This window comes from Cervus elaphus, chromosome 28, assembly GCF_910594005.1.
Source record: "Cervus elaphus chromosome 28, mCerEla1.1, whole genome shotgun sequence".
NCBI classification, from domain to species: domain Eukaryota; kingdom Metazoa; phylum Chordata; class Mammalia; order Artiodactyla; family Cervidae; genus Cervus; species Cervus elaphus.
The window spans coordinates 6,129,040-6,151,428 of record NC_057842.1 but is presented as its reverse complement, the minus strand read 5'-3'; the positions used below and the strand labels follow the sequence as shown (position 1 = coordinate 6,151,428).

The following is a 22,389-nucleotide window of genomic DNA, read 5'->3' as shown; positions in this document are numbered from 1 at the left end:
AAACTCCAATACTTTGGCCACCTGATGTGAAGAGTTGACTCATTGGAAAAGACCCTGATGGTGGGAGGGGTTGGGGGCAGGAGGAGAAGGGGACAACAGAGGATGAGATGGCTGGATGGCATCACCGACTCTATGGACATGAGTTTGAGTAAACTCCCGGAGTTGGTGATGGACAGGGAGGCCTGGTGTGCTGTGATTCATGGGGTCGCAAAGAGTCGGACACGACTGAGCGACTGAACTGAACTGAACTGATTTATCTAGCTATCTAGAGAGAGAGAAACAGGGAGACCCACAAAGACAAAGGTATCTGGATCAACAGCAGACCAAATATGACAAAAAGCCACTATTTTTAGAACATTATTACTTACTTCATGTATTTACATCCCCATCCTTGCTGCTGCTGTGGATATTGTGTCCCTTTATTTACATTATGTACACATGGTTTTATTGTATCCATCTGTCATTTTCCCTTAAATTGGAACTTTAGTAAAAGATCATGCAACACACTAAGGAATATCATCCCGACAAGGTTGGCAATAATAGTGCAATCCATCTGCATATGGGCATCTCCCACATGACTCTTGTTATCATTGACAGAAACACATTCACCATCTCCTTCAAATTTGCTAAGATGCTCTGGAGTAAATGTATCACCGGAAGCAGAAATAGTTCTCACCACTTCTATACAAAAATATATTAAGCTGTCTTTATAAGGAACCCCCAATTGCCCAAAACTGTCCCATGAACCATTTTCTCCTTTGACTGCAGGAGCTGTGGCCTCTGATGGCAGGTGTCCCAGTGTGTCTGGTCCTTGTGTTTCAGAATAACAGGAGCTACTGTGTCTGGCCTGAATGAAAGTAGCACAGGGATTTTTTGGGGGGATTTTTTGTTTGTTTGTTTTGTTTTTCTTTTTAAACTGGTCTGCAAATACTTTCAACTTGTCCTTTTTATGTTTTGGTTGCTTGTTTTGTTTACTTTCATTGTAAACATTCACTTTCCTTCAGAGAGTCATGAAAAATAACATCCATTTTAATCATTAGATTTATTCATCCACATTCTTTGGCTCCTAGTTCTCTTCTTTCATGCTTCAAGCCAAGAATGGTGACTTTGTACATTGCATCACTCTGACCTCCTCTTCTGTGTCCTTCCACTTTTTGGGAGTGATTATATTGAATCTCTAGATAATCCAGGATAGTACACTTCTTTTAAAACCATTCGATTAGACCTTCAATTTTATCTAAAATGTTAAATCCTCTTTGTCATTTATATTCATGTATATTTAATTTACATGTTCTGAAGGTTAGTATGTAAACATTTATGTTTGAAGGCCATTATTCTGACAGCCATAGAGATGCATTGTAAAGTGTTTTCCTTGGATGAACTAAGGATACTGAGTACTTCAATTAAACATATATTTTGGATAATAGTCTTTATTTTGTTTACAGTACAAAACTGTTCTTTATGGAAATAGAAGAGAGATGAATAAAGTGACTTTTAACTCTTTAAAGCTAATATTATAGATACTATAATACATGAAGATTTTATGAATCAAGGTTATAGTTCAATTGCATTAAATTATATAGTTTATATCATGATGGGCAGATTACTAACACTTTTCCCAGTGAAGATTGTTATTTTCCAATACAACTGAGACCAGGAAAAAAAAATCCTAGAATTAATTTCAGGTGAATTGAGGAACCTGTGGCATATTTGATGGGCCTTCTATAGTTTTTCAAATAAGATTGATACACATCTACTTCAATTTAATATTCACTGGGATTAATTTTCAGAATTGTGAAAGCGCTTATTGTAAGAGTACAAAGTAGAGGTAGTAAGAAAGATGGGACTACTTGAAGAAAAGTTCTAGAAGAAAACACAAACACTGCATTCTATGACATCATCTCAGCAATAGATTTTTTTTTTTTTGCAGTTATACTTTTTTTTTCATTTATTTTTATTAGTTGGAGGCTAATTACTTTACAATATTGTAGTGGTTTTTGCCATACATTGACATGAGTCAGCCATGGATTTACATGTGTTCCCCATCCTGAACCCCCCTCCCACCTCCGTCCCCATCCCATCCCTCTGGGTCATCCCAGTGTACCCGTCCTAAGCACTTGTCTCATGCATCCAGTCTGGACTGGTGATCTGTTTCACACTTGATAATATATATGTTTCAATGCTATTTTCTCAGATCATCCCACCCTTGCCTTCTCGCATAGAGTCCAAAAGTCTGTTCTGTACATCTGTGTTTCTTTTTCTGTCTTGCATATAGGGTTATCATTACCATCTTTCTAAATTCCATATATATGAGTTAGTATACTGTATTGGTGTTTATCTTTCTGGCTTTCTTCACTCTGTATAATGGGCTCCAGTTTCATCCATCTCATTAGAACTGATTCAAATGTATTCTTTTTAATGGCTGAGTAATATTCCATTGTGTATATGTACCATAGCTTTCTTATCCATTCGTCTGCTGATGGGCATCTAGGTTGCTTCCATGTCCTGGCTATTATAAACAGTGCTGCGATGAAACTTGGGGTGCACGTGTCTCTTTCAGTTCTGGTTTCCTTGGTGTGTATGCCCAGCAGTGGGATTGCTGGGTCATATGGCAGGTCTATTTCCAGTTTTTTAAGGAATCTCCACACTGTTCTGCATAGTGGCTGTACCAGTTTGCATTCCCAGCAACAGTGTAAAAGGGTTCCCTTTTCTCCACACCCTCTCCAGCATTTATTCCTTGTAGACTTTTGGATAGCAGCCATCCTGACTGGTGATTTTCAGAACTGTCTCTGTAGGCAAAGGAAACAGAAACGAAAATAAACAAATAAAACTATATTAGACTAAAAGGCTTTTGAACAGTGAAGGAAACTATCAACAAAAGAAAACACCACCTGCTGATTGTGAAAACATTTGCAAACAAAATAGGAATTAACATTGTTATAATAGCAGATTTTAATGTTCAAAATATACAAAGTACTCATACAATTCAATATCAAAATAACAAATAACTCAATGAAAAAGTGGACAAAAGGAGATGTCCCAGGTGGTTCAGTGGCTAAAGCTCCACATTTCCTAAGCAAGGGATGTGAGTCCAATACCTCGTCAAAGAAGTAAGATCCCACATGCCATGGGGTGCAGCCAAAACAAAAGTTGGGAAAGGATCTGAATATTTTACCAGAGATGACATACAGATGGCCAGCAGGTACATGAAAAGATGCTCAACATCACTGATCATCAGGGAGTGCAAATCAAGGTCAGAATATAATATCACCTGACACCTGTCACAATGACTGTTATCAAAACGGCCACAGAAAACAAAATAGAAAGGATGTAGACAAAAGGTAGCACTCATATATTGTTGAAATTTAAATTGGTGCAGCAACTATGGAGTGCAGTATGGAGACACCTCAAAAGTTAAACATAGAATTGCTATATGATTCAGCAATTCCTCTCTTGGGTCTTTATCTGAAGAAAATGAAAACACTAATTTGAAAATACATATGCAACCCAATGTTTGTGGCACCACTGTATACAAGAGTCATGATATAGAAGCTACCTAAGTGCTCATCAATAGACAAATGTATAAAGATGGTGATAATAATGATGATGATGTGTGTGTCCACGCAGACAAAAGAATATTACTCAGCCATAAAAGGAATGTAAATTTGTCATTTGCAACAACATGAGTGGATATAGGGGGTATTGTATTAAATAAAATAAGTCAAACAGAGGTGGATAAATACTGTATGGCTTGCATATATGTGGCTCTGAAAAAACAAACAAATGAGTGGTAATAACAAAACAGAAATAGAGTCATAGGTGATGCAGGGAATAAATAGGTGGGTGTCATAGAGAAGAGTGATGGATGGATGAGAGAAACTGGTGAAGGAGACTGAAGAACAAACTTTCAGTACAAAACAGATGAATCACAGGTATGAAATCTACAGTGTGGGGAATATAGTCAATAACAATGCAATTTATTTGTATGGTGACATATAATAACTAGAATTATTGTGGTGATAATTCTGAAATGTATAGAAGTATTGAATCACTATTTCATGTAATAGGAACTAACAGTGTTGTAGATCAGTTACATTTCAAAAAAAAAAAGCAAAGAAACTCACAGAAAAATATTCAGATTTGTGGTCAGCAGAGGTGGGAGTTTGGGGAAAGTGGATTGGATGTAGGCAATCAAAAGATAAAAGCTTCCAGTTATAAGATAAATGAGTACTAGGGATGTAATGTAAAACATTAGAAATATAATTAAATGTATTTTATGTTACATGTAATTAATGTTAAGAGAGTAAATCCTAAGCTTTCTTTAAAAAAAGAAAAAGAAAAAATATTTTTTATTCTGAAAAAATAGTGTATGGCATTAAATTTGATTATGATTTTACATGAAGAAATTAAAAGTAAAAAAGATAGATATCAGTTGAGAAGAAAAATATTCTAATTTCTTAAGATTAAATATGTGCAGAATAAAATTCAAGTTAATCCTGAAAATAAATATAAAAATTATTTGCTACACATAAGAATAGTAAATCAGAACATAGAACATGTGGTTTTATTTGCTTTCAAGTGATTTCAAATAAATGTCAAAGCCAAAAATTAATTTGTGAAAAATAAAATTTGCAATATCTTTATAAGAATGCATTCACTTCCAACAGATTTTCAAAATAAATGGTAGTCATCATTATCTAATTGATTTTTAAGTTTGGAAAAGCTCTTCCTCACTAGACATGTCTCTTGACTAAGGAGACTTTTTTCTTTCAAACTGATTTTGTCTTATTCTTTTTATCCAGGCTTCAAAGTATGGGAAGTTGCATTTATTTAACCTACTTAACTGACAATATTGTATAAAATACATAGCAAGCACAAAACAGCAAGTGAATAAGACATCACCACCCAACAGAAGTTAAAACTGCATAAGAGAGTTGGAATTATTCATATTTTGGCAAGATATGTCTGTCACTCTGCCTATACTATTATTTTCTTTCCTATTCTATACCTTTAAAATGACATGTTGACATGAGTTATTTTTACAAGTAGCAATTGAAGCTAGAATGTATTGGAAAACATTTTGTATGTTATTTTAATACTTGACATAAAAACTGTAAGTTGAAATCTTGAAATTGTTGTATTGCCTCTATCTTTTGATCTCACCCTCCCCTCATCCATTTGTGATTGTTTTATTCCTTGTTTGATGGTCCTAAGCTATCATATGCATTCTATTTGTAAATTGAATATTGCATGGAATTTTGTATTGCTCAGAATAAATGCAATGGAATTCTAATGTATAAAGAATATATTTAAATGACACTTTTAAAGAATCCAAAGGTGTAACAGGGCCATACTGCTGACCTTTAAACACTAGTATACAATCTCAAATAGTGCCCCCATTTAGAGCCTGTTTGAATCTGTTCAACCTTGAAGGTGATATGCTCTTCCTGTAAAAATGAAGGTAGCTTTTCAGATATGAAAAAAAAAAAAAAGAGGGCTACCTGCCTCAGCATACTTTCAATATAAATAAAACTTTGGTTGGGGAGAAAAATGTAACTGATTGATCTGATATCATTAAGAAGTGTAAGACTATGTCAAAATTTAAAGCTTCATGAGACAAACTAATACTCTCAGTACCCATTTTTTCCCCTTTTGGTAAAAAAAAAAAAAAAAAAATGCCTTCAGGAACCCAAATGTTACACTATAATCTCACATTTGTCACCCTATCCTGAATCGTCTTAACAACAGTATCTTAGAGGAGGTAAATGATTTCCATGTGACTCCACGTTTTTAAGTAGAGAGTTGTGAATCCCTCTGTCCATGGGATTTCTCAGCAAGAATACTGGAGTGGGTTGTTATTTTCTTCTCCAGGGGATCTTCCCAACCCAAAGATCAAACCACTGTCTCCTGCATTGGCAGGTGGATTCTTTACCAGTAAGGCCCCTGAGAAGCCCTGTGAATTTTACTGGTCTTTAATTTTTAATGAATTCTGTCACCTTACTTCCAAAGTATCTTTGTCAGCACGATTTCATCTATGTCATCATTTTATTTGGAATTCCCTTTCTCCTGTATTCTATTATGTGCAGAGTTCATTTCCCAATGTGATGAACTGTACTAAGTAGCCTTAGTTTCAGCTATGAAGTCAAAAGCAACCCAAGTACGGAGTAAAATCAACCAGTCTCCTAAGACATAACACAACCTGCCAGTTATTATCCTAACATATTGATACCTTGTTCTGATTTCTGCATATTTGAAGAGTATTTTGTTTTTCTCTAGAAATTGTGCAACAAAGGAATGTAGTGAATCCCCATGTGAATTGTGCTTCTTCTCATGTTTCACTTTCACAAATTGCCAGGAACCCAACACAGATCTTTAAAGCTCACCACACATTTTCCTATGATATTTATTGAAATACAGTTCTCTCAAAAGAACAATTTCAAGAAGGAAGTTGATGGATATTAAGTTACTTAATGCATCTCTAATACTCAGTAAACATTAAGCATCCAGATAAAAATGCAATTAATTTCCTATCATACCAGAAAACAAGCTAGCTTCTTAGATGTTTGCTTACATAGATGTTTCTGCTATAGGATTTGTAGAGCACTGACACAGGAGGGGAAATAATGTGTGAGGGGTGTGTGTGTGTGCTTAGTCACTCAGAAAATACTATATTTACTTCAAATTACTTTGAAATAGTAAGGGCTATGCTTTCAAACATTTGTATGAATATGCTGAAATTACAAATAAAATTCTAAGAAAATACATTGGGAATTGAAGAACTTCACATCAGATATGGAATTATAAAATAAATAAATAGCTTAAAAGTTTTGGAGATAAAAGGATAATATATTCCACAAATCATATAATACTTAATGAGAATTTTTAAAGATAATAAATTCACAATACAATCAAGATAAAAATATTATAACAAATTTGATATCTCAGAAACATGCTCAAAATAAGAAAATATGGTATTACAATAAGGAGATAAGACATGACTATTCAATACATTTTCATGGAACAACTGAGTATATAGAAAAATAGTATGCTTCACCTCCCAACATTTAGAAATTAAATTGTTAAAGGATTCAAATTTTAAATGTAAACGCAAAATAATAAAGAACATAAAATATTGAATAGTTAGCGACCTGAGACTTATCAAGGAAAATTGCTTACAAACCATAAAAGTAGGAGAAGATAGAAAAGATAGATATAACTGACTATACAAAATTATGATATATATCTATCACAAAAATGGAACCAAAAACAAAACTGAGGCTAATAGATACTTAAGTTGGCATCTAAAATACAAATGAGTGTATGTTTTCATAATGTACAGGGAAAATATTCTAAATATGTTGTAAAATACAAAATCACAGAAGGAAAAATGTGCTAAGGCAACTACCAAAAAATACAAAACATCTGTATGGAAATAGATTAAAATTCAATAGTATGTATTCATTAATAGACAAATTAAAGCAAATAACATCAATTAGATGAAGTTTCAAATTTTACAAAATAATTTCTTAATCATTTATTCACTTAATTCTCAAAATCTTTGCAATAGTAATTACTAGTTCCCAATCTGTAGATGAAATACTGAGGACCAAGTTGTTGAAATAATGTCCTTAATTTTCACACAGTAGGCAAGAGGTAAAGAAACTTAATCCAGATTTTATCTGGAGAAAAACTGGAAGCTGACATAGACAAAGCTCTTCTTTTAGGTGATAAATATTTATTTATTATTTCAATATTTTGTTTAAAAATTTTAAATAAAATATTACATAAAAGAAAAAAAAAAGTATTTTGAATTTTGGCACTTTTCACCAAACCATTTTGCCATTTCTGTTACAATCTCTTATTTTCACCTGGGTGGTCAACATATAGGTACAACATACAGGAGCTACCCTGGTGGCTCAGAGGGTAAAGAATCTACCCACAGTGCAGAAGACCTGGCTCTGATCCCTGGGTTAGAAAGATCCCTTAGAGAAGGGAATGGACAGAGGAGCCTGGCAGGCTACAGTCAAAGGGATCAAAAAGATTCAGGCATGTCTGAGTGACAAGCACATGCAGTCAACATACATTGCCTATTCCATTTTAATAAACTTTTCAGGAAAACTGTTCCAGGGATCAGAGGCCCTCACCCAATCATACAGGACTCTACAGCTTTCAGGTTTAGAGATGAGGTGTACTATAACCAGGACAACTGGCCTAAGGCTCTTTAGTAACCAGCACAAGTAGCTCAGTGTGCACGTGTTCTGTGTGTAGATTCATAAATTCTGTAAAGGTTACAAGTATGTGTCTGTTGACTCAACTAACTTTGTCCATTTTAATAAGGGTGCTCTCTCACACAAAATTTTCCCTTCCAAGTCATTCTTCATCATTTATGCTATTTCATCCCACATAGATTATATTCAATTTTCCTGATCATAATCTTCAGCTTTAAATATAATTTTAAATTCAGGTATCTGACACCTGATCATCCATATTTGCTTCTTATTTGCAATTCCAGTGAGAAATCCTTTACAAATTCATCTTCTAGCCATTCAGACCCATAAACAATGTTCTCATTCTTTCTTTTTCATTTTTTTCTTTTTATTTTTTTTGAGACCACCATTGATTACAGTGATTTCTAACCATTCTCTCATTCCTCATACCACTTAAATATAAGTTCTGCTCAAATGTCTTTCCTTGCTCTTTTTCTATTTCTCCATTTTTGTCTGGGATACCTTATTTATTTTGCAAATCTAACTATGACTATTATAGTGTATACACTTTAGAAATGCAAATACTATTGCATTTTTAAATGGTAGATAACCACAGGTAACTGAATGTTCTATTAATTCTTCAAATTTGGAATATGCAAATTCAGTCAATGCCTGATATTATCTTACCTTAAAGCAGCTCTCTTTTTTACTTTAACATTTAGCTTGTAGTAAGACCATTCTTCTCATTTTAATGTATCTCAATGCTATTTTCACCAAAAAAATAAAAGCAACTCTTTTCCTTCAGGCAGTTCAGTTCAGTAACTAAGTAGTGTCTGACTCTTTGTGACCCCATGGATGAATCCAGGCCTCCCTGTTCATCACCAACTCCCGGAGTTTACTCAAACTCATGTCCATTGAGTCAATGATGCCATCCAACCACCTCATCCTCTGTCATCTCCTTCTCCTCCCGCCTTCAATCTTTCCCAGCATCAGGGTCTTTTCCAATGAGTCAGCTCTCTGCATCAGGTGGCCAAAGCATTGGAGTTTCAGCTTCAACATCAGTCCTTCCAACGAACATTCAGGACTGGTTTCCTTTAGGATGGACTGGTTGGATCTCCTTGCAGTCCAAGGGACTCTCAAAAGTCTTCTCCAACTCAACAGTTCAAAAGCATCAGTTCTTCAGCGTTCAGTTTTCTTTATAGTCCAACTCTCACATCCATACATGACTACTGAAAAAAATCATAGCCTTGATCAGTGGACCTTTGTTGGCAAAGTATTGTCTCTGCTTTTTAATATGCTGTCTAGGTTGGTAATAATTTTTCTTCCAAGGAACAAGCATCTTTTAATTTCATGGCTGCAGTCACCATCTGCAGTGATTTTGGAGCCCCAAAATCACTTTCCAAAACTCCTTTCCTTACTAGTCTTTTAATTGTACTGGTTGGCTTTTTTAAAACTAATCAAATTCTCCAAAAGGATAAATTTTACAGATGTTGTTTATTTACATTTAAACACTTGGAGGAAAAAACACACACACACACACACAAAACTTAATTAAGAAAAATAGATATATTGTTGATATTAACTGATATTTAACTTTTAAATTTCTGAAATTGAATAAAATATCTTGTCACTGTTAAGTTGCAAATAGGATGTTTATAATACATTCCTGCAGATGTCAAAACAAATTTTCACTCTTTATACATTTTAATTGCTCCACTTAAATGAACTGAAACAATTATACGTATTAGTCATGACTATAGAACTTAGGGAAAAAATATTTGCTAAGAAGAAAATCAGTTCTTTTCTCTGTCTTTTACATTCATCAGATGAAACTTTGAAAGATCAAATTATAATTTGTCTTTTAACAGATTTTGTTATTTGTATGATCCACAACCCTTTTCAAGTTATGTTGACACATTAGCTAACTTTAAATAAACCTAAAGTGCCAATGGTTATGCTTGACAAATGGGGTGAGATTATTCTGGTCATAACTGTTTCTGAAACAGATTTTTTAAAAATCTGATGGCAATTTTATTTTTGAAGATGAACAAATATGATAATTTTTTTGATTTTTTTGCAGAAAAATTTAAATCCATTTTGAGCTTAGTACAAGCAAGCATGCTAAGTCTTTTCAGTTGTTTCCAACTCTTTGCGATCCTATGGACTATAGCCTGCTAGGCTCCTCCATCCATACTATTCTCCAGACAAGAATACTGGGTTGGGTTGCCATGCCCTCCTCCAGGGGATCTTCCCAACCCAGGGATTGAACCTTTGTCTCTTATGTCTCTTGCATTGGCAAGGGAGTTCTTTTCCACTACAACACCATCTGAGAAACCCATTTTGCTTTGTTTAAGGGAAAAAAAAGATTAATCTGTTACAGACAGTGAGGGACAATGCAAAGTCTCCTACTTATAATCACATAAATCTAACAGGAGCATGTATTATATAGCATTATGTCCCCTTTCTATACAGAGACTGATCTGGATTTACCATCTGTCTGTTTGAGGTAGGTTTTAGCATTTAAAAATCACCCAAACTTTGTTTCCATAATAGCAGTTCTGTTTTGCAGCTTTTATTGTTTTGTACTGTGTGTTGGTGTGTACTCTTTCCCATATTATTATCTAATCTCTGTGAAGTGAGGATTCCTGGGCTATCGTTAAAAAGAGTGTTTTGTATTCATTGTAACTGCTCAAGGATATAGTTAAGATATGGATGAAATTTTAGTTATAATATTTTTGTCTGTCAACATAATCATAACACATTGTTTTAAGCTTTGGCCTTGTGGAACTGAATCTTAACTATTACTTTGATTGCAAGATAATTAATTCAAGAATAGAATACAAAAGTTTTCTTCATGCAAATTTATTTATATAATTTTATCAATAGAAAGTTAAGCTTTATTTCATGTCTGCCAACGTGAAATACGCAGGCAACATTCATTAATGTCTAACAAAATTTTAAAATGCTAACCAGAATTGTTTATTTTCTCATACAAAAATTAAAAAAATAATTGTATGACTTATTGTATTTTATAATAATTGCTTGAAACAGACTTTTCTATAAAAGTGTTTCAGAGCATATAATATTTTAAAGATGTAATACCAGTATTATAAATCAGGAAAGAATTACTGATGTTCAGTAGTGCATTATATTTTTGTAACACTTGATTTGATGTGTCTCTTGCTCTATCTTGGTGTATATTCTATTCTTCTGATTTATATTTTGGAATGGGTAGTAGATTTACAGTGAAGGAACAAGAAGTTCTCACTGTCTCATTCACTGCTGCTAAATATTTTACAGTTCTACAGAACATGATCTATAAACCATCATCTTTTTTCAGGAAGCATGTTCCAAAAGAACCAACGACACGAGAAAATCAATGAGGTTTAACATTTTCTATAACATGACAAGCATATGACTCACAGCCTCAAAGTAGTTTAAAATAGGATGATATTATCTATTCAATATGATAAAATCTACAAGAACAGTGGCAAATGAATTTCTCTATTATCCTTTATTATTCTCATCATAAAGCTGTAAATTTCTGTGGGGCAAATTTCAGTTCAAATTAATATCCCTTATACAAAGCTATGGCTCAGATGGTAAAGAACTTTCCTGAAATGTGGAAGACTCAGGTTCAATCCCAGGGTCAGGAAAATCCCCTGGAGAAGGGGATATTGACACACTCCAGTATTCTTACCTGGAAAATTCCATGGATGAAAGAGCCTGGTGGGCTACACTCTGTGGATTCTCAGAGTGAGATATGACTGAGTGACTAACACACTTTCACTCATACACAATTATAAAGTGTGTGTGTGTATTTTCTTTTTTGGCTTTGTTGCTATGCTTAGCTCCGTCATGTCTGACTCTTTGCAACCCCATGGACTGCAGCACACCAGGCTTCCCCGTCCTTCACCATCTCTGGGAGTTTGTTCAAACTCATGTCGATTGAGTCAGTGATGCCACTGAACCACCTAATCTTCTCTCATCCCCTTCTCCTCCTGCCTTCTATCTTTCCCTGTATCTGGGTCTTTTCCAATGAGTCAGCTCTTCACATCAGGTGGCCAAAGTATTGGAGCTTCAGCTTCAGCATCAGTCTTTTCAATGAATATTCAGGGCTGATTTCTTTTAGGATTGACTGACTTAATTTCCTTGCAGTCTAAAGAACTCTTGAGAGACTTCAACACCAGAGCCCAAAAGCACCAATTCCTCAACACACAGTCTTTTTATGGTCCAATTCTCACATTCGTACATGACTACTGGAAAAACCAGTTTTGACTATATGGATCTTTGTAAGCAAATAATGCCTCTGCTTTTTAATATGCTGTCTAGATTTGTTATATCTTTTCTTCCAAGGATAAACCATCTTTTGGTTTCATGGCTGCAGTCACCATCCTCAGTGTTTTAGATTTATATTACCAGGATCCTCTGTCCATGGAATTGTCCAGGCAAAGATAATGGAGTTGGTTGCCATTCCCTTCTCTGGAGAAATCTGCCTGACCCAGGCATCAAGCCCAGATCCCCCACATTGCAGGCAGATTATTTACTGACTTAGCCAAATTTGATTCTTTGACTGCATTGTATTAACATTTTTTTTTCTTATTTTCTCATGGCATATATAATACATTCTATGTCTTTTAAATCATCATGGCAGTATTAAAGACTTTATAAACTTTTTATATAAGTTCACAATCAAAGTATCCTAAATAAATACACTTTTTTTTTTTTTTCTTTTCTAGCCATATCACAAGGCTTGCAGGATCTTAGTTCCCTGACCAGAGATCAAATCCAGGACCTGGCAATGAAAGCCTGAAATCCTAACCACAGGATGGCCAGGGAATACTGTTTGGCATACTTTTAAGATTTTTCTCTGAAGGTCACTATTACCTACTTTACCCTTATGTTTTTTAATTTCTCCTAAATAAATTCTTAAAGACCCAAATTGGAAGCTATTTTCAATGTAGTGTGATCTACATAGTTGGCAACAGAAAATTAGTCTTCTCTATAATAATTAGGTAGTCAGTGACAAACCTCAGAGATTCAACATATAAAGCGTTATCTTTTGCAAAATACTCTGATTGTTTTCAATTTTATTGCTCAGTTGACTAAAATGTATTATTTTTGTCCTTATGAGGATTCAGCTATATCCTTCTCTGCTTGATTTGCTGTTCAGTTGCTCCATCGTTTCTGACTCATTGTGACCCCATGGACGGCAGCACACCAGGCTTCCTTGTCCTTCACCTTCACCATGAGTGTGTTCAAACTCATGTCCACTGAGCCAGTGATGCCATCCAACCATCTTGGCCTCTGCCATCCCCTTCTTTTCCTGCTTTCTATCTTTCCCAGAATCAGGGGCTTTTCCAGTGAATTGACTTTTCACATAGGATGGCCAAAGTTTTGGAGCTTCAGCTTCACCATCAGTCTGTTCAATGAATATTCAGGGTTGATTTCCTTTAGGATTGACTTGTTTGTTAGAAATATAAAATGATGCATGTCATAATAAACATATGGAATATGATTAAGTCTTAAGGAAAATGTAAGTATTATATATGTTGTTTTAGTGATTCAAAGATATATAGTGTTAAAATGTAGGCATGACTTCTCATTTATTTTCTCCTTTTCAAGTAGTAGAATGGTTGATAGAATGGGCTTTGAGTGGGTATTAAGTTGCTTCAGTCACGTATGACTCTTTGCAATGCTATGGATTGTATCCTCCCCAGGCTCCTCTGTCCATAGGATTTTCTAGGCAAGAAGATTGGAATGGGTGGCCATTTCCTCCTCTAGGGGATCTTTCTGAGCCAGGGATCAAACCCACATTTCTTAAATCTCCTGCATTGGCAGGCAGGTTCTTTACCACTAACGCCACCTGGGAAGCCCATGGGCTTTGGGAATCTTCAAATGATACTTTGTTAGGTAATATGTATGTATGCATGTATTCACTCATTCATTCATTCAATTATTTTTTTAATTGAAGTACAGTTAGCATTCTTATTAGCATATATATGTCCCATTGTGTAAGTCTCAGACTGAAAACTTAGAATAGAACTGAAGAAAGAATTTCAAAGGGATTAATAAGTCCATCTTTTCTATGTCAGCTAACTTCAAGCAGGGTTTCCAAAGCACTAATGTTCTTACTAGAGACACAGACATACAGAACAAATGTATGGACACCAAGGAGGAAAAGGGGATGGGATGGCTGGATGAATAGGAAGATTAAGTTCAACATATATACTGATAACATGTATAAAGTAGATAATTAATGAGAATCTACTGTGTAGGTCAAGGAACTCTGTTCAAGGCTCTGTGGTGACCTAAATGGGAAGGAAGTACAGAAAAAGAGATGTTTGTATGGCTGACTCACTTTGCTATACAGTAGAAGCTAACACAACATTGCAAAACAACTATACTCCAATAAAAACTAACTTAAAATATTTAAAAAAATAAATAAAATGCTGAGGCTGGACAAATATTTCCCATTTACCTTCTATGAGTTATCAGATTTATTTTAAATTATTTTAGTAAAAACTACAACATTCCAAAAGATAAATGATCAATGAAATTCTGATGCTTAAGGAGAAATTCCATGACTATTCAGGTTTTATGTGAGAGCAAGACAGGTCATTAAAAGTAAGTTTGCCATTAGCTTCTTCTATAAGGTTTATAACAAAAAAGTAAGCTGAACTTTGGAGATTATGACTAATTTCTATCATCATTTAGCTTTCTGACATTTTATTATTACTTTCCAAGTTGATATAATTCAGTTAGGACACAATGTTCATAGTGTATCAATGTTCATAGTGTATAATACTGTCTTGTAAAGCAAATGTGAAGTAAAATAGAAAGCTTGTTATCATAATGATAAAATTCTAAAAGTAATTGAGTAATTTTTCACTATATCCTTCAAAAAATACTTGCAATTATGCATACAACTACAGTCTCAAGAATTATTTTTAAGGAAACTTTGTTTAGCTTGACTTGATGAAATTTTTCATATTGCAAACATTTGTGATCAATGCATCTGTTAATGGGGGGGGGGGGGCGGAATCTCTTTCACTCTTGCCCTGGACAGGTTGGTGAAAACGTTTTTTGGTTTCTTTGTTTTTTAGTTTGCGTTCATGCATACAAAACTGGTTCATTTTAGGCACCAGAAATTGCCTCATGAAAAATTAAGGTAGTAAAATTCAGTGATGGGCTTTACCAAATATATACAAATACACATCCAGTACTGTAGAATCTTATTTGAAATTTGAAATACTTTTGGTTTCTGCTTCACTTCAATATCATGGATAACATACTAGATTTTTGTGATGAATAGTTTTAAATTAAAACGTTGAAACCACTGTGATGGGATAACTCACTTAGAGCCAGACATCCTGGGGAGGGAAGTGTGAAGTCAAGTGGGTCTTAGGAAGCATTACTATGAATGAAACTAGTGGAGATGATGGAATTTCAGGTGAGCTATTTAAAATCCTAAAATAAGATGCTGTTCAAGTGCTGCACTCAACATGCCAGCAAATTTTGAAAACTCATCAGTGGTCACAGGACTGGAAAATATCAGTTTTCATTCCAATTCCAAAGAAGGGTAGTGCCAAAGAAATTTCAAACTGCAACACAATTCCTTTCATTTCATATGCTAGCAAGATAATGCCCCAAATTTTTCAAGCTCAGCTTCAAAACTACTTGGACTAATAACTTCCAGATGTACAAGATGGATTTAGAAAAACCAGAGGAACCAGAGATCAAATCGCCAAAATTCATTGGATCACAGAAAAAGCAATGGGATTCTAGAAAAACACTTACTTCTGTTTCATTGAATATGCTAAAGCCTTTCACAATGTGGATCACAACAAATTGCCAAAAATTCTTAAAGAGATGGGAATGCCAGACCACCCTACCTTCCTCCTGAGAAACCTGCATGCAGGACTAGAAGGAAAGAGATAGAAAAGAGACATGCATCAATGGACTGGTTCAAAATTTGGAAAAGAGTACTTCAAGGTTGTAGATTGTCACCCTGCTCATTTAACTTATATGCAGAGCATATTATGTGAAATGCTGGACTGTATGAAGCTCAAGCTGGAATCAAGATTGCCAGGAGAAATATCAATAGCCTCAGATGTGTCGATGACACCACCCTAAAGGCAGAAGTTAAGAAGAACTAAAAAGCCTTTTGATGAAGGTGAAAGAGAAGAGTGAAAAATCTGGCTTAAAACTCAATTCATAAAAACTAATATCACGGCATCCAGTCTCATCATTTCATGGCAAATAGATGGGGAAAAAATAGAAATCATGATAGACTTTATCTTCTTAGGTTCCACAATCACTGCAGACAGTGACTGCAGCGATGAAGTTAGAAGACGCTTGCTCCTTGGAAGAAAACTATGACAAACCTAGGCAGCATATTAAAAAATAACAGAGACATCACTTTGCTGACAAAGGTTCTTATTTGTCAAAACTACCTTTCCCCCCCCCCCAACAGGCATGTACACGTGTGAGAGTTGGACAAAAAGAAGGTTGAGCACTGAATAATTTATGATTTCACACTATGGTGCCGGAGAAGGCTCTTGAGAATCCCCTAAACAGCAAGATTAAACCAGTCAATCCTAAAGGAAATCAACCCTCAATATTCATTGGACAGACTGATGCTGGAGTTGAAGCTGCAATACTTTGGTCACATGATGCGAAGAGCCAACTCATTGGAAAAGATCCTGATGCTGGGAAAGATTGAGGGCAGGAGGAGAAGTGGGCAACAGAGGATGAGATGGTTGGATGGCATCACCAACTGGATGGATTCGAGTTTGAACAAACTCTGTGAGATAATAAAAGACAGGGAAGCCTGGTGTGCTGCAGTCCATGGTATCCCTGAGTCAGACAAAACTGAGCAACAACATTTTTATCTCTGTCTTCAATTCTTATCAGTTTGATTGCTATGTGTCTTGGTGTTTTCCTCCTTAGTTTTATTCTGCCTGGGACTGTCTGTGCTTCATGGTCCTAGTTGATTATTTTATTTCCCATGTTAGGGAAGTTTTCAGCTATTATCTCTTCAAATATTTTCTCAAGTCTTTCTCTCTCTATTCTCCTTCTGGGACCCATCCCTATAATGTGAATTTTGATGCATCTAATGTTGTCCCAGAGGTCTCTGAGATGGTCTTCATTTCTTTCATTCTTTTTTTCTATATTCTGTTCTGTGGCAGTAATTCCCACCATTCTGTCCTCCAGGTCATTTCTCTATTCCTCTTTCTCAGTTATTCTGCTATGGATTGTGTATTATTCATGTATATATGTCTTGTGTATTATTCATCTCTGTTTGTTTGTTCTCTCATTTTTTTCTAGGTCTTTGGTAACATTTCTTGCATCTTCTCAACCTTTGCCTCCATTCTTTTTCTAAGATCCTGAATTATGTTCACTATTATTATTCTGAATTCTTTTTTCTGGGAGGTTGCCTATCTCCATTACATTCAGTGGTTTTTCTGATATTTTATTTTGTCCCTTCATCTGGGACATACTTTTCTTTTTTTATGCTGTTTAACTTTCTGTAATGTGGTTTGTGCTTTAGTTCCTGTGGGATTGCAGTTCTTCTTTCTTCTTCTGTCTTCCTTCTGGAAGAGGAGGCTAAGAAGCTTGTGCAAACTTCCTGATGGAAGGCACTGGTGGTGGGAAAACAGGGCCTTGCTCTTGTGGGCAGGGCCTTGCTCAGTAAAGCTTTGATCCAATTATCTCCTCCCTGGTAGTTTTTTTGGCCTGAGGCGACCCTCGAGTCTATGGACTCTATGGTCAGTTATTGGTAACTTCCAAGAGGGTTTGCACAAAGGGGGCCATTCTTGGCCTGATCCTTCCAGAGCCCCATCACTGTGGTGAGCCCCTGCCAACCCACACCACCACAGGAAACCCTTCAACGCTAGCAGGCAGTGCCAACCCACACCACCACAGGAAACCCTTCAACGCTAGCAGGCAGTTTTGGTTCAGTCTCCTGTGGAGACTCTGCTCCTTTCCTCTGAGTCTTGGTGCATGCAAGGCTTTGTTTGTTCCCTCCAAAAGTAGAGTCTCTGTATCCCTCAGTCCTCTGAAGTCTTGTAATCAAATTCCTCTAGGCTTCAGAGTCAGATTCCCTGGGAATTCCCAGTCACTTTTTTGGATCTGCAGGTTGGGAAACCTGGTGTGGAGTTCTGAACCCTCTCAACAGTTGGAGAATTTCTTTGGTATTACTGTTCTCAGTTTCTGGCTGACTAATCTGGCTGACATGAGATTTGATTTTATTGTGATTGTACCTATCCTACTGTCTTGCTGTGGCTTCTTGCTTGTCTTTGGGTATGGGGTATCTTTTTTTGGTAGGTATCCTCCTGTCAATGGTTGTTCAACAGCTGATTGTGACATTAATGCTCTCACAGGAAGAGATGAGCACACGTTCTTTTACTCCAACATGTTGAACTGAAAGTCCAAAACATTGAAAATTTAAAAGCTAAGTTTTAGTCCTTGAAGAAGTCAACTATTAATGCAAGAGTTATTTTATATTGCTTGGATATCATGCAGATTATTTAATGGGTTAACTGTGAATAATCATAGTTATGTTTTTCAATAATGAAAAACAATTATATTTTATGTACTTTTCTACAAAGAGAGATAACAAATTGCAAAGGCAATGAGAAAAGTGCTTCATAGGCAATAATTATGAAATGAGTGACATCTTAAGAGTATTCTTGAGAAATACCTACTCTGGATTGCTAATTCTATGCATGCTTTCCTGAAGCTACCTAGAATTGTTTTAGACCACAAGTTAAAGTAACAAATAATTAGTGACATTGCCATGTAACTTTCACACTGTGGGGTTCCTACTCAGCATTTAATTAGAATCATGATTAAATTATGCATTGTCTTTAGAAATTTCCCTGAGGAGAGAACATACTTGAATGTTTCACAAGATAAGAGAGATTTGCTACTTAAAATATTGAAATAGTTGGAATAATCATGGTGGGATCTTTTATCATTTGCTGAATGTCTTTGCGTCTTAGAAGTCATTATTTAATTCTGTCACAATTGCTAGCTACAAAAAAGTTAAAAACTTTAATGATAAATTATAATAGAAAATCTATGAATACTTTTGTTTCTTGTGATGAATACATTACAGTTTTCCATTGCCTTGCTAGTTTGTGGTAATTCTTCTGTTGCCTTTGTTGGTCTCCTGTATTAAAAGTAACTTTGCACTTTGGATTGCCAGTATTTTTTATAGTGTTTAAGGGAGAGGAAATGGACCATTGGCTATTTTTAACACTTGAGTTTGAAACTATTAATATTCTTGGCTTATATATTGTGTATATTTTGGTAACATTATAACAATAGGGTTTCTCTTTCCTTTCTTTCTTTTTTTTTCTTTTCTTTTTTTTTTTTTTATTTTGGCTGCTCATTGTGACACACAGAATCTTACTTCCCTGACCAGGAATGGAACCCTCACCCTTGCAGTGGAAGTTCTAATAACTGGGCCACCAGGGAATCACTATTTTCTAATTTTTTAATTGGTTGATTTCAGTTTATTAAATTTATCTATTTATATAAATTGCAGCAAATTCTCAGAACTTTCACTACCTAAAATTATAGAATTTAAATCTGGCAATTCTTTTACTATAATGTCCACCTTAATGATAAGACACTTTTGGCCTTAGGAAATTATTTATGTAACATATCCTCCATGAAAATGTCAGTTTATTATTTTTTAAAATGGCTTCCTTTATTCTATATGATAATAAGCCCCAGGTACCTTACATTGTAAGATTACAGATTCTATTACACAACTGATTCTGTGTGTGTGTGTGTGTGTGTAATTGTATTCTAAAACTTATAAAAACCTAACTCTTTCACTGTGGGATTCTTTGGTAATTGATTCATTTAGCTGTTCTGCAAACTGAGACACTTGTATTAGGAAAATATTCCAGTAATTATTTTATAGCACCATCTTTGTCTTGTTACAAAAAATAGCTGCTGAAGTAAAAAAAGATTTTCCATTTTTTAAAAGATTGCACTTAGAATGATGTTTGTTTTTTCTCTTCCATTTCCCTGCATACAATATAAGCCAATACACATTAAACCTGTACATTTTTTTCTAGAACTATGCCTTATTATTTTTCATTTAATCTCTTCTTATTATGAATAATACTGAAGCAGGTTTTTCCAACTATTCAGTGAGGTGATTTAGTGAAGAATTCATGAAAATGTAGCAGGAATCAGGAAGACAGGAACAAATATACTTGAAATCTGAGAAACGTTATAGAGTGTGAAATACTCTGGCACAACTTTGCATATTACAGTTAGGTGAAACTCAGTATATATGATTTGTTGCCTTTCTAAAGTCACAATTTGTCTTTTAAAATTCCATTAATTTTTATGATTTTTTTTAAGGGGTGTACTATTAGCTCAATAAGTTGTTTTAATGCTGCTAAGAAGTAGTTATACTTGAAAGACACATCACATAATCAATAATTTACTCTGGGAAAGGAAATACCACAAAAACAGTAAATTTATTCTTTCTCTCTTTTTTTAATTTTCCTCATACATTCTATTAAAATTTAAACATTTGAAATAGACTGTGATAAATACATACATTTATACTTGTTTCTGCAAACATTTTAGGAATAATAGCTAAACATCCACACATAATATTTATCTTTACCATTATCAGTCCTAAAAAATGATGCTGTTAAGTTGCTACACTCAATATGCCAACAAATTTGGAAAACTCAGCAGTGGCCTCAGGATTGGAAATGTCAGTTTTCATTCCAATCCCAAAGAAAGGGAATGCTAAAGAATGCTTTCACTACCACACAATTGCATTCATCTCACATGCTAGCCAACTAATGTTCAAAATTTTCCAAGCTAGGCTACAACAGTATGTGAAACAAGAATGTCCAGATGTTCAAGATGAATTTAGAAAAGGCAGAGGAGCCAGAGATCAAATTCCAACATCCATTGGATGATAGAAAAAGCAAAAGAGTTCTAGAAAAACATCTACTTCTGCTTTATTAAGTATGCCAAAACCTTTGACCATGTGGATTACAACAAACTGTGGAAAATTCTTCAAGAGATGGGACTTCTGGACCACCTTACTTGCCTCCTGAGAAGTCTGTATACAGGTCAAGAAGCAATAGTTAGAACTGGATATGGAACAACAGACTGGTGCACATCAGGGTCTGTTGGTGCTCAGAGTGTGGCCAGGAGGCTCGGACTGAGCAGGGTTTTGCTTGCCTGTGAATTGTGTAGAGTACACTGCCATTCTCTTGTCTTCTCTTCACCATGGCTTCTTCTGATATCCAGATGAAGGATCTGGAGAAACATGCCTCTGGCCAGGCTTTTGAGCTGATTCTCAGCCCTCATTCAAAAGAATCTCTCCCAGAATTTCCCCTTTCCCCTCCTAAGAACAAGAATCTTTCCTGGAGGAAATTCAGAAGAAATTAGAAGCTGCAGAAGAAAGACACAAGTCCCATGAAGCTGAAGTCTTGAAGCAGCTTGGTGAGAAACGGGAGAGTGAGAAAGAAGTGCTTCAGAAAACGATAGAGAAGAACAACAACGTCAGTAAAATGGCGGAAGAGAAGCTGACCCACAAGATGGAAGCCAGCAAAGAGAACCGAGGGGCACACAGGCTGCCAAATTGGACCATTTACGAGAGAAGGACAAGCACATTGAAGAAGTGTGGAAGAACAAAGAATCCAAAGATCCCGCTGATGAGACTGAAGCCAACTAATTTGTTCTGAGAACTGACTTTCTCCCCCTCCCCTTCCTAAATATCTTAAGACTGTACTGGCCAGCGTCATTTTACTTTTTTCCCCCTGGAAAATATTCTGGAAGCTGATGTAGGACTGTATAGGTAAATTCAGATGGTATGATGTTGATTTAGGGGCAAAAGGGGAGAAATGAAATGTGTATTACCCTTTCTCTAAAGTGTTGAAGTCTGTCTAATATAGCTATTTTTCTTGTTGCATTTTTTTCTACTTCAGTACACGTGGTGTGCTGGGTTTAATGGCTAGTACTGTGTTGGTTCCATGAAAACATGCCTGTGAAAACAGTATGTAGTGGCTTCTTTCAAATTGTTAGATGTTGAATATGTGTTCACCTTAAAATCACAATTGTGTCCAGATCTTACAGATGCTACAGTACTTGAATGGTTAATAAAACTGCACAGTGCTGTTTAAAAAAAAAA

At 35.3% G+C, this 22,389-nt stretch overlaps 1 pseudogene; it reads left to right on the top strand.

Moving 5' to 3' along the window:
- Positions 1-21,485: 21,485 nt before the first annotated feature.
- On the top strand, positions 21,486-21,933 carry LOC122685292 (annotated as a pseudogene).
- Positions 21,934-22,389: the final 456 nt, after the last annotated feature.